Source organism: Anser brachyrhynchus (genome assembly GCF_964034855.1).
Source record: "Anser brachyrhynchus genome assembly, chromosome: 19".
In the NCBI taxonomy this organism is placed as follows: domain Eukaryota; kingdom Metazoa; phylum Chordata; class Aves; order Anseriformes; family Anatidae; genus Anser; species Anser brachyrhynchus.
In genome coordinates, this window is record NC_137712.1 from 4,230,150 (window position 1) to 4,245,784 (window position 15,635).

The following is a 15,635-nucleotide window of genomic DNA, read 5'->3' on the forward strand; positions in this document are numbered from 1 at the left end:
CCAGGAGGTTGGTGTGCGCGGCGCGTCCCCGACAATGGTGGAATGCGTCCTGATCCCACAGTGAGATCAGAAGCCCCTCGTGATCCGGGCTGGAGGAGTTTGCAGAGCATTTGAGAACCCAAGCTCTGTTCTGTTTAAGCAATCCTCATCTTAAAAAAAAAAAAAAAATAGAAAAGAAAAAAAAAAAAGAGGTTATGGAGAATCCACTGAAAATCCCTGTGCGTTTCCTGAGCGTGGAGGAAATGAGTGAGATCAGCTCCAAGCTCTCGCAGAGAGCATGCCCTGCCAGAAATAGTTGTGCTTGGACCAGCAAAGCCAAACTTCCTAGGCTGGACTGGGAACCCAAACGCTTCGCTGTTCGACTCCAAGGGAAAATGCTGCCAGCTGCCAGGATTTAAACCAGCAATGTTGCTTCTGAGCATGAAGTCAGCCAGACAAGACACTGTGACGAGGAGGCAGAATGGGAGAAAAGAGGGCATGGACTCGGCACCGAAAGCACAGCGCTGAGAAACCCGGCTGCAGCACAGAGCTAGGACAAGCCCGGAGTGAGGCTGGGTGATATCAAGCCATTGGGACCGTGCTCTTCATATTGCTGCCATCCTTCATCCCTTACGCATCCTCAGAAAGAGGGCAGGAGCTTCTAAAAAGGTGCTACCGCTACCGCTGGTGATTGCCTGACCCTCCTCCCCGCCTGACAGCCCGGGGCAGGCTGATCCATGGGCTGACCACGCACCCCACGCTCTGCGCTGGAGATTGCACTGGAAAGATGACTCAATCTCACCTAGGCACCGAGGATGAACTCAGGTTGAATCGCTTTGAAAGATGACTACTTTTTCCTGGGGTCCATCAGCGTGATTGCTCCCGCATCGCAAACTCGTCCTCGCTCTGCCTTTTCCCCGCTCCCCTCTGCGCTTCCAGAAGCAGCAGGATGAAAGCAGATGTTGGCAGCCAGCAAGATTTTTCTTTCCCGAGCCAGGCAAAAGTGACTTTGATTTTCCATGCTGTTCCAGCAGACTTTTCTGACTGAGTGCATGAGCGGGCATGGCTAATGGCGAATTTACCTAATGGGTTAGGAACTATGGAGCAGGCCGTACATATGCAGATCAAATGCCTGTTTTAAATGAATGTCCAATGGCTGTTCTTTATAAAAACAAGGATTTGCACATGAAAAATGTTAACATCTGTGTGTTTCCTACAAAGAGAAGGTCTGATGGGAGCTGTTTTTTGTGGGCGCTAATTTCCCACATGGGAAAATCTGCACACAAAGGTGTTTTGTAAACGCATTGAAAACTTTCTTGCAAAAAGTGACAGAGTGTACCTCTCTGCAGTCAGAAACGTGATTGCCTCATATGTAGACATATCCAGGCTAACCTTAAGCTCATTAGCTCTGGTAGCAGCATTGCCTGAGCAAAGCTGTGAGAGATGCAGGCTGCAGTCCCCTGGAAGGGCTGCCTGATGCCACCTTCAACCTTTCCACACACTGCAGGGGGAAATTCTTCCAGCTGCCAAGCATCTAAATCCTTGGTTTGAAGAAAGTCAGCTGGGGAAATATTCCAAATTTCTTTTCAAAAGTGAGAGAAAAATATCACGTAAAAAATGATGTCTGGAATGTCCTCCTAAATAATAAATAAATAAATAAATAAAACGCTTTAAGTTCGTTTTATTCTAAGGGATATGTCAATTTAATATTTTTCTACATTACTTGATGACATATCAGAAATTGTAGTGCATAATAGAAGTGTCATTTCTAACAAACATGTCATAACATAATGGGACGTGTCAATCTGTGACAGAATAGGAAGACGTTTAATACTCGTGGCACCGCTAAAGCCACCTACCTTATTTTTTAGATCAAAAAGCACCCTGTCTGTATTGCAGCCAAACAGCTTGCTTTTGGCAAAATGTGTGCAAATGCAGTGATGGCAAATACCTGAGGGTGAAATTCCAGATCTGCTCACAAAAAAAGTGCCAATGTGCAACGTGCAGTGGAGATGCTCTCCCCTGCTGTGAGCACACACAGCTGAAACCAGCAGCATTGGTGCAGCCACACCATACTCTGGTGCTGCTCACACAGAAAGGAGCTGCAGGGGTCTGCTGCAAGCTGAAGTTTCGTGCTTTTGTCCCAGGCAACCCCAAGTTCCCACCCTACGTGCCCACGTGCCAGAAGAGCTGGGAGTTGTGCCGGACCTAGGTAAGAAATCCAGCGCAGCAGCACAGCCAGTGCTTTGGCACACAGTTAATATGAATGAGAAACTCCCACTGTCTCAAGCCAATTGTAATTCAATTGTAAAAAATTTGCTCCAGGTGGCAGTTTGGCATCTGCTTTCATTTCATCCCTGCACCGAGGGATTGCAGGCAACGCTAATGAACGGCTAATTTTGCACACAGCGGGCCGTATCCTCAGCTCATATTAAATCAGAGGAAGCACCATTAAATGTGAAGCAACCGAAGCTTACACCAGCAGAGACGCTGAGCCTCGGTGCCCGTCCTTCCAGCCAGCTGCTCTTGGTTGCAAAAGCAGCTTAAAGCTGTGAGCTTTGGGCTTCAGCCACTGCACTGGTGCCCAAGGAACATCTCTGGCCAGAGATCTGCTCCCAGCCCCTTCCCGCAGCCCGTCTGCTCTGGGGACATGTTGCAGGCTTGCTGTTTGCATCTGCAGCCCCTTTAAACGCCCGCTCTCGCGTCCAGGGCAGTGTTATCTTTCTGGCATTCCTGAGCGCTGAGCCCTGGCCTCAAGCAGCCAGAGGAATTTGCTCCCCGAGCACTAATTCTTTCTTCTTCCAGAAGAAGCCCATGGGACAGCTCCTGTTGTGCAATGAGGACGGGCTGGTGTCCTGCCAGTGCTCCTGACCCGTGCGCCGGGTTCTGCAGCTCGCCCCGGTCATCTCCACGGTGGGACTGGATGGTGGGGTCGTGGTGCTCCATCCGTGGTGGGGCTGGATATTGGGGTCATGGTGATCCATCCATAGTGGGGCTGGGTAATGGGGTTGTGGTGCTCCATCCACATTAGGACTCGATGGTGGGGTCGTGGTGCTCCATCCGTGGTGGGGCTGGGTGACGGGGTCGTTGTTCTCCATCCGTAGTAGGGCTGGGACAAGTGTGGGGGCAGCAGCCCCTTCTCCCCACGACCCCACAGGTGCCCCGCTCCACAGCATCTCATTCGGAGGCATAACCAGTGCCAGACCCAGCTGAGATGTGTCACACCTTGGTTCCTCGCTCCCCTTTTTCCCACCGATTTTGACGACAGAAGGGAACATTTCTCCGCACAGAGCGGAGCTCAGCTGCAGGAGTCCTGGCCGCAGGGCGAAGCTGCAGCAGAGTTTCATCACGGGCTGCATTCGAGGGGGGAATACAAAATCCCACGCGTACAAGAGCAAAGAGTTCAGAACATAAAAACGTGGGGAAGAGATAGAGGAGGTTGGGGACTAAAACAAGGCTAATTGCTTGGGGTTAGGAGGAGGCTCAACCACATCTGCTTACGGCAGGGCTTTTTGCCGCTCCGCCTGCTGCAGTTGCTGCTGGGGGAAGAGAGGCTTTGGGACAATCTGGGCTGTGGGGCTGGTGAATCATCCCGGGCGAGCTCTGAAGCAGCCAGCGAGCTTTTCCCAAGCCTTTGTGTTGACAAGAACATTGTGCTGACAAAACAGCCCATTTTCCCCAGTCTAACCTCCTCCTTATCAGCCATTCGTTACAGGAGTGTTGGCTGACACTGGATGGTGGCAGACGCCGATTATTAAGCTGTTGACAGAAAGCTCATCCACTTTGAACAGTTATCATCGCGGGGAGCATCCACCACGCAGGCTGCTCCTGACAGGCTCTCTCATCAGCCAGATGCCATGTGTCGGGGAGCCTCCTTGAGGCGCACGCCCCCATTTTCCCTCTTGGCGTATTTAAATGAGTTTCCCAGCAGTGTCACGGTTGATTAGCCCCGCGGATCGGTTTACGGTCACAAACAGACACGGGGGTGCTTCTTACCTGGCCCCCAGGTGGGATGTCTCTGCAAGGAAATAGGTACAGGGGTAAGGAGGGGATCCATTTGGGCAAACGACGCAGCAGTGGCTGTTCTGATGGAGAAGGAGGGAAAGGAGGAGCGCTGGATTGTGCCTTCCTGGGCAGGGAAAAGCCACCCAGCTTCTCACCTAGACTTTCCTTAATTTGCTGATTTTGCTACTGACTGCAGCAAGTGGCTGAAAGCCGCACCAAAGGGAGGGATTAGAAAGCCAAAGCACAGTTGGGTGCTTTTCTCCTGAGCTCACTAAACACGTCCCCTCCTCAGGACGGTGCTCAGCAGCAGCAGGCTTAGTGCTGGGCCATGCCCGGGTTTACCCCACGAGCAGGGTAGGAAGGAAAAGGATGGGAAGGGCAGGAAGGAGCGGGGAAGGAGGAAGCCATGGGTGAATTTTCCTCGTGTTCTGCCTGCCGGAGCGCAGCGCTCCCTCCCTGTTGCTTTGCCATCCGAGCAGCTCATCCGCTCGTCACAGGGAAGCAGCAAGAGCACCCCAAGCCAGCGCTGGAAAACTCAAGATTTCGCTTTGATGTCTGCCTGAAAGATGAAAAGTCTTAATCAAAGCCAAGGGCATGTAAAACAGCAGACTCTAAAATAATTGGGCACTCCAGCCTTCTTAGGCAAGTGCAAATAGGAGGATTATTGTGGCATGGGTAGTCAAACATGCCTAAGCTTTAATCTAAGTGGACTCAGACTCCCGCCTGCCCCGAGATCGTGCTGCTCTCTGCTCCTTCCCCTCTGGCTGGATTAAAGCTGCCGTGGGCAGAGCCGCCAGGTTTGGCCGGCACTTTGCTTGCGAGCCTCCAGGAGTGGCTGCTTTTATGTAAGGGATTTGGTGCACCCGGGGAGTCTGAGTCCTTTGCTTCATTTCCCCGTGCTAAAGGGTTTCGTATAGCGTCAGCCTGCGAGGCTGAAGAAGGTTTTTAAGAGGTTTTAAATTGGTCAGTGCTGGTGGGAAGGGGACGGGACTGGACATAGGCTTCCCAAGAGGATCAGCTTCCCAAGGCTCTCAGGACAAAAGTGGCCGACGTGCCGGGGGACCAGGGATGACCATGACATCCAGATGGGCAGAGCAAGGGGCAGCAGAAACCAGGAGGAGTGGGGAGGAAGGGGCTCGCTGCAGGCTGTCCCACTGGGATCCAGTGACGTGATGCAGATGGCCAGACAGGGGTGCAGGAGCAGCACCCAGAGACCCCATCTCCTGCCACAGTTTGTACGCCACGTTGCATCCCAGCACTTACAACCATGCTCCCCGTGCACAGACACACACACAAGCGAGCTCTTCTGGCTCAGGAAGCGTCTGCCGTTGGAAAGGTGTTATTTCCCAGGCTTGTAAAGCTAATGAGCAATTAGTACCGCATCACAGAGGTCTGCAGGTTCTTCCTTGGTTTGTCGCTGCTGCAGCCATGCGGTGTGCTGCGGGTACCGAGGCCAGGCACCGGGCGAGGGGGCAGCAGGACCCGGGGCCGGACGCAGGAGAGGAGGATCGTCTTTAAGAATGGAGAGGACATGAGACAAAATGTTCTTGCTCAATGTTGTAAACAGCCCTAAAGTGTTTTGAAAGACTCTGTCAATATAAATTACCGAGAAACAAGACGCTGGAATTGCAAAAGAGGAACCCAGCTGGAGAAAGGCTGCTCGCAGAGAGCCTCGCTGCCGTCCACCTCCGACACTCAGCGGGCTCCGCGCCGCGCTCCTCTGCCCTCATGCATTCCTCTCTATTCTTCCCCCTCTCGCATGGAGGAGATGCTTCAAGTGCTCTGTGCAAGATAAGTGCATTAAAACCTCCTTCAGCCCCAGCCTCTGCAGCCGTGCGAGCAGAGGGAATTTACCAGCAGAGCTCTCGGCATGGCATTTTTCAGCTGGAAAGATTTCGGGGTAATTCCTTGTGCAAGCCCCCCGCATGTGCACACCGCCAGGGTGCGGGTCTGCAGCGCATCCTGGAGCTCTGCGTTCACCACAGGGCGAATGTGCAATTAATTGCCGAGGAGCAGTTGCTGGGCCTCAAATTCACACCCTGTTTTACCTTGTGTTAACTTCCTCGTGTGGCCGTACCTTCTGCCAGGACCATGGCCAGACTCCTCTGAGAAACCTCCCCGACAGCCAAGGCAGAGCCGGCCGGCTCAGCTCAGGTAGCCGAAAGCCCAGGCGTTAATGCTGAAGAAAAATGAAAATAAAAGTCAGAGCAACACCGTGCTTTTAATTGCAGCCTGGAGGCATTGCCTGCATTGATCTGAGCTTGCAGAAAGGTTGCTGTGCACTCCCCAAGAGCTTCGGATCGCAGCAATGGGAGAAGGGCCTGTGCCAGGGTATTCTCACCCACACAGGCCGTGCTTTGGTGAGGGCTGGGGCCAAAAGTCCCCTTTTTTGGAGTGTGTTAACCCCCCTCGCAAAGAGATCAGGTGAAAAACCCCTTGCAGGGGCTGTCAGGGTGGTGGGCGCCCAGCCCAGCCCCAGCACCAACCCTCTTCCCATGGGGCTCTGGTGGTAAATCTTGGGAGGATTTCCACAATACTGGTGGGAGTTACAGACTTCAAAACCTTCCTCCTCGCCGATTAAAGTGCCATCACCGCCACCGCCTGCGCGTGGCGATGCTTCAAAGCCCTGGGATTTCCCCCAGCCCCGAGTTTTGCCAGCTACACGAAGGAACCGGAACATTTCCATCCCCCACTGAAACACCAACACGGCCGGGATGGCAGGGAGCCAAAGCAGAGAGATAATATTTTCCTTAGATATTAGCCCGGTACGAAATCAGAGCAGAAGTATACTCAAAGAAAGTCTTGACGGGTACTAATGAGGGTTTCAGGTGGGCTTTTAAAATTTAACTAGAAAGCTGAGAAAATGATGAATTCTCCCGATGATTAAAGGGCCCCAGCACCAGTAGGCTGCACATTTCAGGAGGGTTTTGCTGTGATCTCTGCTGCTGCTGACACTGCGGGAGGCTCCAGGAGAGCGAGCCGTGGTGCCCTGAGCTCTCAGCTCCTCCAGCAGCATCCGAGGCCACGAGCGGGGTCTCCGCGGGGCACAGCGGGCAGGATTACCCCGGCAGAGCCGCTGGTACCAATGTTTCTGCAGCTCAAAGCTGGCTGAAGCTGCGGGGTTTTGGGACACAGCCGGAGCCTCTCCACGGAGAAGACTCAAACCCAGCCCAGGGCGCGCACAAGGACTGCAGGGGTCCTCTCCACGTGCGTACTGCTGCCACCATCATCTCCCCCTGCGTTGGTGCTAAAAACACCTCGCCAGGCATCCCGGAGCAGGGCAGGGGATACAGCCTGACCTGAGAATGTGGGGCTAGGGGCGGAAAAGGGGGAACAGAGGGAAATTGCTCAGCTTTGCCTCCACCCAGCACCGCTCCCGGCAGCGGCATGAAGGAGGCATCGCTTCGCCGCGAGCCCGCGAGGAGCGTTTTGGCTGACGTCTCTGCCTGTCAGCATTCAGAAATATGAGACGATGGACGGCTCGCAGGAGCAGAACTAACAAGCCAACAAATCAGGCCGCTGCCATCTCCTCCGCCCCTCTCTGTCTGGTTCAATAACAGCCGATGGGGGAGGCTCCGCGAGCCGCTGAATGGCTCGATAACCAGGAGCCAAAAACATTCAAAACCACACGTCTAAATTAATTCATCCCAAAGCATCCGCAGACAGCAAAGGCGGGGGGGGTGGGGAGGGAGGAGGTGGAGGAAAAGAAATAGAAGAGGGAGAAACGACTTGGCCTCCTTTCAAGCCCTTTCTAAAAATGCTGAAAGAGTTTGGCAATACTAATAAAAACCCGGTACAGCAGTTGCCCTAATTTCTCCAAGTACCATCACTGAGACACAGGATGGCTGTGGCATGTAAAATAAGGGCAAAAAAAGGATGAGGAAAGGGTTCGGATGTCAAAATGACAGTGGCAGGATGGCGGGACAGAGCCGAGGCCACCGAGCTCCATTTCTGGTCCCCCAGCGCTCACCCCAAGCCCCCTCCTGGGGCTTCTGCATTTGTGCTGCAGGCTCCCAGAGCTGGACCCTGGCCACCTGCACGTCCCAGCCGGGCACCTGAAGAACAGAAGAGATGGATTTTAGTGTAGTTTAAAGGAAGCGGACGAGGTAATGCTGTCTGCTGGAATGAAATTCAACAGAGCCTCGGAGAGAGGCATGCGAGCACAAAAGCAAGGCGTTAGTATGCAGAGCGAGGGAGCCCAGCAGCCAGGCAGGCTGCTTGCCTGTAATGCAGCTCGGGGAGCGCTTTTTCTTTGAACAGCGTGAAATCCAGGCAGGAGAGAAGCTGGAGAGCTCGCCAGCTCAGCCTTCGAGAGCTCTCCCAAGGAGGTGAGGGCTGAGGAGGCATGGTGGGCAGGGCTTTCAGGAGTGCCACTGTCTGGGGCTCGATATCTTTGATAAAATACCAAAATATCGTCACTCCAGAGCAGTGCTGGAGGCATACTGCATGGTCACACCCCATCGTGGCCAAGGTGGGATGTGTTGGGGTATCTTGGAAGTTGGCTTCATCAGTTGGAAACTCTGGGTATCCGGTCCCTTGTGAATTTCAAGCTTAGTACCTTGTATTTTACGTTTCCAAAATTAAACATGAGTTTAATTTAAACTCGAATTCTGACGACTTCATTCCTACAGCTGTAGGATCAGGCTGCCGGCTCTCCTGGCTGCTGAGCGATGGCGCTTGTAGGGCAGCGCTGGACCCAGGTCCGTGCTCGGGGTGGCTCATTTGTAAGGCTAGCACTGCTGTGAGCAGCCCAACGTTTCAGGGCTGCAGCCCATCAAACCACCAGAACAACCAAGGTCAAAAGCATTTTTGAGTCATCCCGCCGAGCCTTACAGTGATATATATAAATAATTGTACAGGCTAAAGCTAACGACCGAATGCAAACACTCCCACTGCTGCAGAACTTGGTGACATTCAGCCAAAAGGTCAGTTTTCTCACGTTGGTATTTGCATTCTCCATCTACATACATTAAAAGGAAAGCAAAGGAACTGAAAGAGGCAGATGAATGGCCTGGAAATGCTGACGGGTCTCTGGTTTCAATAGCCCCTTGCATTTATTTTCCTCCCTTTAACTATTAAGGCTGAGCAACAAAACACCTCCCGGGGTGCTGGGGGCTTTTTCCCTCTGACCAAGCGCCCCGTGGGCGAGGACAGCACAACCCCGTGGGGCCTCGAGCCCCCAGCAGAGCAGCTGGGAGGTGGAGGATGCTGTGGAAGACCTTGCCCTGCTCCAGCTGGGGCTCGCTCTCCAGGGAGATGCTGGGGGGTCTCGTAGGGGCCAAGAACAAACAGTAGGATTGCTCTGGTGGAGCTACTATAACCCTAGGAAGAGGGTTTGGGAAGAATGAAACAGCAAAACTGGGCTCTGTTAAGTTATGTAGTATTTTTAGGGAGCCCTAATCTCAGTAGTAATGGAGAGCAATTGAAGTTTGCAGAGGGAAACTCACAGCTTTCGGGCAGGGGGCACCGAATCCCCATCCACTCCAGACAGGCTCCGATGGGGTGGAGGAGGAACGGGGCTTTTCTGTCCTTCGGAGCTGATGTTTGTTATCTGGGGAGCCTGGGGACAAAGAGGTGTTAGGAAATCTCTCTGACTCATTCTTAAAACTTGCTCAATCCAAATCTCCGCGGCGTGTAACATGCTACATCTGAGGGGTTTCTTCCTCAGAGCCCCATCCCAAGGGGAAATGGCTCCAGAAGTTTAAACCTCCAGCTAATTATAGATGCACTGCCCTATTAGTCTCCAAGCGTGCATCAGCCGAACCTCGTTCCTCTGTGATGCAGGGCATGGGAGACATCTGTACCGCTGCAAATTGCCTTAGTCAGAGCATTTCTGCAGCCCGAGGCGTGCTGGGCTGAATGGCTGTTCCTAGCACAGTTTCTGCTGATGTCTGAGGCACCTCAGAGTGCAGAATGCATCTTTTTGATCAGAAAGAAAAAGGCTGCAGTGTACACAAGCCTTGGGAACCACGTCCTCGAGGTCTGATGAAGGGATCGAAGTCAGAATACCCTCCTCCTTGCTCCCCAGATCAGGCAGCCACGCTGGCTTGTTGCACTGACTGTACATAATTTGAAGTCCTGGACAGGATTTTAACCACTTCAGATGGTTTAAAAGGCAGCAAAGAGCCTCCAGAGCCAAACCTGGGATGCAGACCGTGCTGTAACAGAGCTCCCGGGTCCCACCTCTCCTGCTGAAGGTCCCCACGTGGCCCCAGAAATTCAGGGTGACACGAGAGGGAAAGATCTCACACGGGAGATGGTAAAGAGCTCAAGGTGGGAGAGGGGCTAGAGCAGAAATTTTAGGAAAAACACTTGGTCCATGCAAGTCATCAGCACGAGGCAACCCCATGCTGCTCAGATTTCTCCGTACAGACGTCTCCAGGTGGGGCCAGTCCCGACTTCCAGGCAATGGGGCTACGTTGGAGTCCAAATGCTGATGCTTTCAGGGTTTTGGTGCCTGCAGGGTTACGTGCCATTTTAGCAGGGAGCTGAAGGGTGGCGATTTGGCAGATTACGAGTGGCAAAGTCCCACGAGTCCCCTTTAACACACTGAAGATCTTTTTGCGGATCCAGGCCTGTGTTTGTGTCTGTTTAAAAATCAATAAAATAATACTGGGCTTATGGAGGGTGTTGTGACACTCCGAGGATGTGTCTGGAGTGTTTTTGAGTTCCTCCTCTGGAAAGAACTCTGCAAGTGAAAATTGAAATTGCTTTTAACCTTTTCCTGGGTCATGCAAAGACCAGCTTCGCTTCAGCATCCAGCAGATTCAAGCTGAGATCAAGGGTTCTTTCTGCAAGGTAATAAAATATAGGCAAAGGCCATGCTCAGATAGATTTGTCACCCCAAAAAAAAACACAAAACAAAAAAAACCACAGTAAAAGCAGAAATCGTGAGCATCCTTACAGAATGGGTGGGAGGACAGGGAAAGGGGACAAGATAAAGCCAGACAAGAGGCTGGGATTTTACCTCCCCAGAGCATCCGTCCTGCAGCTGCTGATGCTCCTCGCGCTGTGGGAGACTGCATCAGCGCTGCGGCTGCATTACCTGCAGGGCATGCAGGCTAATTACCAGCCCCACACTCAGCAAATGGCTCTGCCTTGGAAAAGTGTTATCGACTGCATAAGAGTGCAGGAAAATGGCCCGATCTCTGCTAAGGTAACCTCCTTTTTCTAAATGGTTAATCTCCAACATTAAAGCTAGTGTGTTAAAGGAGGTTTAGGACAATTTAATAGCTCATAAAACTTTATGGTCCCAGTTGAAATTGGAGTGATAACTCTGGAGTGTAAAGCTATACTTTGCTAAATGTCTCCCTTAGATTTTTTATTTTATTTTATTATTGGAAACTTAACATCTGCTACAGCAAAATAAAACGGAACAATTTTCGCTGTTGAGAGACATGAGCATTCTGCTTCTCTTCATTCTGTTTATATGTTTATTGCTTAAAACTTTGGCGTCGGTATTATCCTTGATTATTAAGACTTCAATCACTTAAAGGAAGCGAGAGATAAAATCATCCAAAACAGACCCATGTTCAATTTAACCTGTGAGCAGAATAGAAACCAAGAGGATACTAAATTGTAGACATCAATATTGTCTGGAGCCCTTTCAAATTTCAATTACTGATATGGTTCCTTGGCCAAATTTTGTTTGCAACCGTGCTGCATAAAGCAACATGCAAATCATCACGGAAAACGCAATGGAGAGGCTCTGGAAGGTGTCCGGCTGCTAGCAGTCTCTGCCTTGGTACCAGGTGCAGCAGTGTCTCCATTTCCCCAGGTGTCCAACGCTGATGAAGTTACCTGAGCCTCCTCTTGCCGAGCAGAGACCTGCAGCCGAAGGGCTCATCCTGGAGGTCAAGCATCATTATAGCACTGGGCAGTAATGCCAGGCTTCGTCAGTGCCTAGCTCTTCAGCAGAACTTCTTCCTCCTGAGTCCCGGTGTCGTGGGGCTCTCTGATGCCCAGAGTAACGTCTTGTTTTCCTCCAGCAAGCACCTATTTGCTATTCCTTCCAAATTCTTCCCAGCATAAATCTCAGCTCGTGTTTTCTGGCCACATATTTAAGGGGAAAAATATGTCTCTAAAAGAGCCGCAGGAGAACTGAAGCAGCGACTTATGACACCGGATCAGGCAGAGCGTGAGCGGCGATGCGCGCGGACACGAAATGCCCACGTCAGCAAGCGTGGTGCAGGGGCTCCTGCCAGCCCTCGTGGGCAGCCTGGCAGAGGCTGCCTCTGGTCCCCTGGGCACAAGGAAGAACCCTGGGGTTGTTCAGGAGAAAAGGAGCTGGCTTAGTTTGGTTCGAGTCCCTGGCATGGCAGCCGAGAGCCCAGAGGTCTGCTTCAAGCCTGGCTCTAATTCGGTGCCCTCCCCTCAGCATCACCCCGTGCTTTATTACCAGGGGTCCTGCTCGTTACAACTCTTCGCTGCAATTTTGTGCGTTTAATTGCCACTTGGAACATAATGAGACAGTTCTGACAGGAGCAGAGCGGCGTGTAGAGGCTTGAGAGGGCTCATCCCTCCCTGGCGAGCCCCAGCTGCGGCACGTCGCGCTGCGGGCCGGACGCTGCGCTCCGTGGCGTGGGAGGAGAGGGCTGGGCAAGCCACTCGTCCTGAAGAGTCGGTTCCTCTGCTTCCCCCCGCGTGGTTTCCCAGGCAGATGGTGGCACGCACAGCTGTCCCCATTACTTTTAATGCCTCCCTGCATTTCTCCTCGCACACAGAAGCGCGCCTTCGGTGCCTTCCAGCTGCTCCGTGTGCGCAGGGCAGCTCCGTGCCGGTGCTGGTCCGTGGTGATCCAGCAAACAGCAGGGCAGCACCCGAGGAGTTAAAGCACCTCTGGTTAAGTTGCCCCCAGGGATCCTTTCCCAAGCTTCAGTCTTGGCCTTTAGCTGAAAGCCTTCCTCCTTCCACGAGATGTCATTTAGGCCGTTGGGGGATCTTCTGCGGGGAACAATGCCTCTCCCTTACACGTGGTCCCCTTAATTAGTAATTAGGGTAATGCGATATTGAAAAAAAAAAAAAAAAGCAAGGCACAAATTTAATTAGTTGTGTTTTATCGGAGTAACTGAGGAGAAGCCCCCCGGACTCCGCTGGAGGAAAGAGATCGATACGGAACATCTATTTTCACAGGAAAACAATTGCAGCTGACGGCTGTCCGCGGGGCGCGGGTGCCGTGATGGAGCTGCCGCCCGCCGCAGCCACCGCCGCCCACCGAAGGGGAAGGGGGAGAGCAGGGCCTGCTAAATAAATGATCGATATCTCCGGAGAGTATCTGTGTATTCTCAGATAGCGCTACGGAGCGGCTAATAGGAGCTGACACATAGCTATAGGGAGATGGCTTCCATTGCTCAATTAACTAATTATCTTTTAAGCTGTTCTGACTCAAATGGGAAATGATGGCGGAGGAGCGTGGCTTTTTGCATCTCTGTCCTTTTTGGCAAGTTGCTCGGTCTGTTGGCCAAGCAAACCCCCTCCCACGGCCGCTGACTCGCCTGGTGTGCAAGAGCGTGGGGGGGTGCAGGATAGCATGGCTGCACCATGGCACAGCTACACCACGGCACAGCTACACCGCGGCACAGCTACACCATGGAACAACTACACCACAGCACAGCTACACCACGGCACAGCTACACCATGGAACAACTACACCACGGCACAGCTACACCACAGCACAGCTACACCATGGAACAACTACACCACGGCACAGCTACACCACGGCACACCTACACCATGGAACAACTACACCACGGAACAGCTACACCACGGAACAGCTACACCACGGCACACCTACACCACGGAACAGCTACACCACGGAACAGCTACACCATGGAACAACTACACCATGGCACAGCTACACCACAGCACACCTACACCACGGCACACCTACACCACAGCACACCTACACCACGGCACGGCTGCACTGCAGCACACTGTGCACACACCGCAGGAGCAGCCACTTGCTTCTCCCGTGCCGTTCCCCCCCCCTCTCCCCGCCGCTGGGATGGAGTAACACATTTGTTGGCTCTTCCAGGCATCCTCATGGAGATATCGCAGGAAAGGCTTCCTTCTTGGCAGGGCTGCTGTGTGCACAAACTTGCCGTTATTTACGTGCTTGCTTCTTCCTATGAAAATGTCCCATCTGGGCACACTTAAAGAACTTTATCTCAGCGCCAGTGAGTCAGTAACAGGCATATCTTTGCCTGGCTTATTAAAGCCACCAGCCAGTTCCCAGTCCACCTTCTCCTCCCTCTACCTCTGTTCTGTAATTGTTAGCCTTTCCATATTTCATCAAGCACTGAGAGCGGGGCCCTGCTGTGCTAGGAACTGTACAAATACGTGCTGAGATAAAGGGCCCGCATGTGGGCACTTGTAGCTCAGAAAGGAAGATAACGCCTGGGAGAAAAGAACGATTGTCCTGGTTTACAAGAGGTTGCCAGTGGCTAGCTGAAGGTTGCACAAAGTGGCCACCGCTCCGAGTGTCCCGTGCCAGCGCATCAGCCACGGGGCAGCCAGGAGCCGAAATGGGCGAAAAATCCAAAATTCAGCAACGCTCTCTCAGAGTTGAGGACCTGACTCAAGCGCAGGCTGGCTTGAACGGAGGCCAGGCTTCAGGAAAAGCAGCTCAGCCCATCCTGGAAACCCCAGGCAATGCCACCTAGAGCAGGAGGAGGAGGGAGAGGTGGAGGAGGCAGCCCCGAGCCGTGCGCGGCACAAAGGGAACCGCGCTGTGAGCCCAGCCTCGCTGCGGCCCCGTGGAAGCGGAGCTGCTCCCGGTGTTTAATGCTCTCCAGCGCGATTTCGTCTATAGAGATCAGTCAGGCTTTGATAAGATCATAGCAGGAGGACAGGAGGAAATTGCAGTCTTGCCCAATGCTTGATCTTACGCTGCTGAACTTGCTGTATCTGGGATATTATAGCCCAGCCTTAATAGCATCATATTAAGCTGAGACAATGCAGCCCTGTGACCTTGCAATGCTTGATAGCCATATGTGCTATTTTAATGAAAAATTGGGACTTAAGTAAATGGCCGCCTATCGGCAGAGGGCTGCTAACAGGATCTCGCTCCCGAGCCCGGGCTGGGGGGGAGGGCAGGGGAAGGGAATTGGGATGTAATGGCCATAATCAGCCCCCGGCCAGTGACCTTCCGCCTCCTCCTGGTGCTCGCGGGGAGCCAGCCCCGGGGGACTGGAGCCAGGATGGGCATCTCCAGTCGGTGACAGACCCCGGAGGTGGCCCAGTGGCTGCTTCCACAGCACTCGGGTGCTTTAAGGCCACCAAAATCCCTTGCCCGTGCCAACAGCCACCCACAAGCAAGGAGGTGGTACTGCCTCGCAGGCGGACACCCACCCCTGCAGCCGCGCACAGGGGTTTCCTACCCCAGCAAATTGAAACTGTAAATATTGATAGCCTTTTCTTCCAGGGCTTTTTAATGCCCTCTGATACTTAGAAACTATTAAGTGCACCCATCATTACTAACCTGCGAAGTAAATGCGTCCTAATGGGCAGGCGAGCTGCGCTCGCCCCAACAAATCATTTCTAATGAATAGCACCTGGCACATTCATCACCGTTAAATGCCAAAGCAAATCCATCTGCGTTAGCCGCTGAAAAGAGCCAGGCAGAGCTCGCACTCCTCTCCTCTCCAAGGTAG

At 52.9% G+C, this 15,635-nt stretch overlaps 2 long non-coding RNA genes across 3 annotated transcripts in view; one reads left to right on the plus strand and one right to left on the minus strand.

Annotated features, from left to right (window-relative positions):
- On the minus strand, nucleotides 1-9,504 carry LOC308180316. 2 transcript variants are annotated; one of them, XR_013940880.1, is made up of 4 exons: nucleotides 9,432-9,504; nucleotides 7,955-8,039; nucleotides 5,591-6,163; nucleotides 1-5,496 (listed from the first exon to the last, which is right to left on the minus strand). It is a non-coding gene; the product is annotated as an uncharacterized lncRNA (long non-coding RNA). The 2 variants fall into 2 exon arrangements; XR_013940881.1 differs by having other exon boundaries at nucleotides 1-6,163.
- Nucleotides 8,621-15,635, plus strand: part of LOC308180315 — a 23,033-nt gene continuing 16,018 nt past the window's right edge. The window contains exon 1 of the long non-coding RNA XR_013940877.1: nucleotides 8,621-15,631. This is a non-coding gene — a long non-coding RNA (uncharacterized lncRNA). The remainder of the gene's footprint in view (nucleotides 15,632-15,635) is intronic.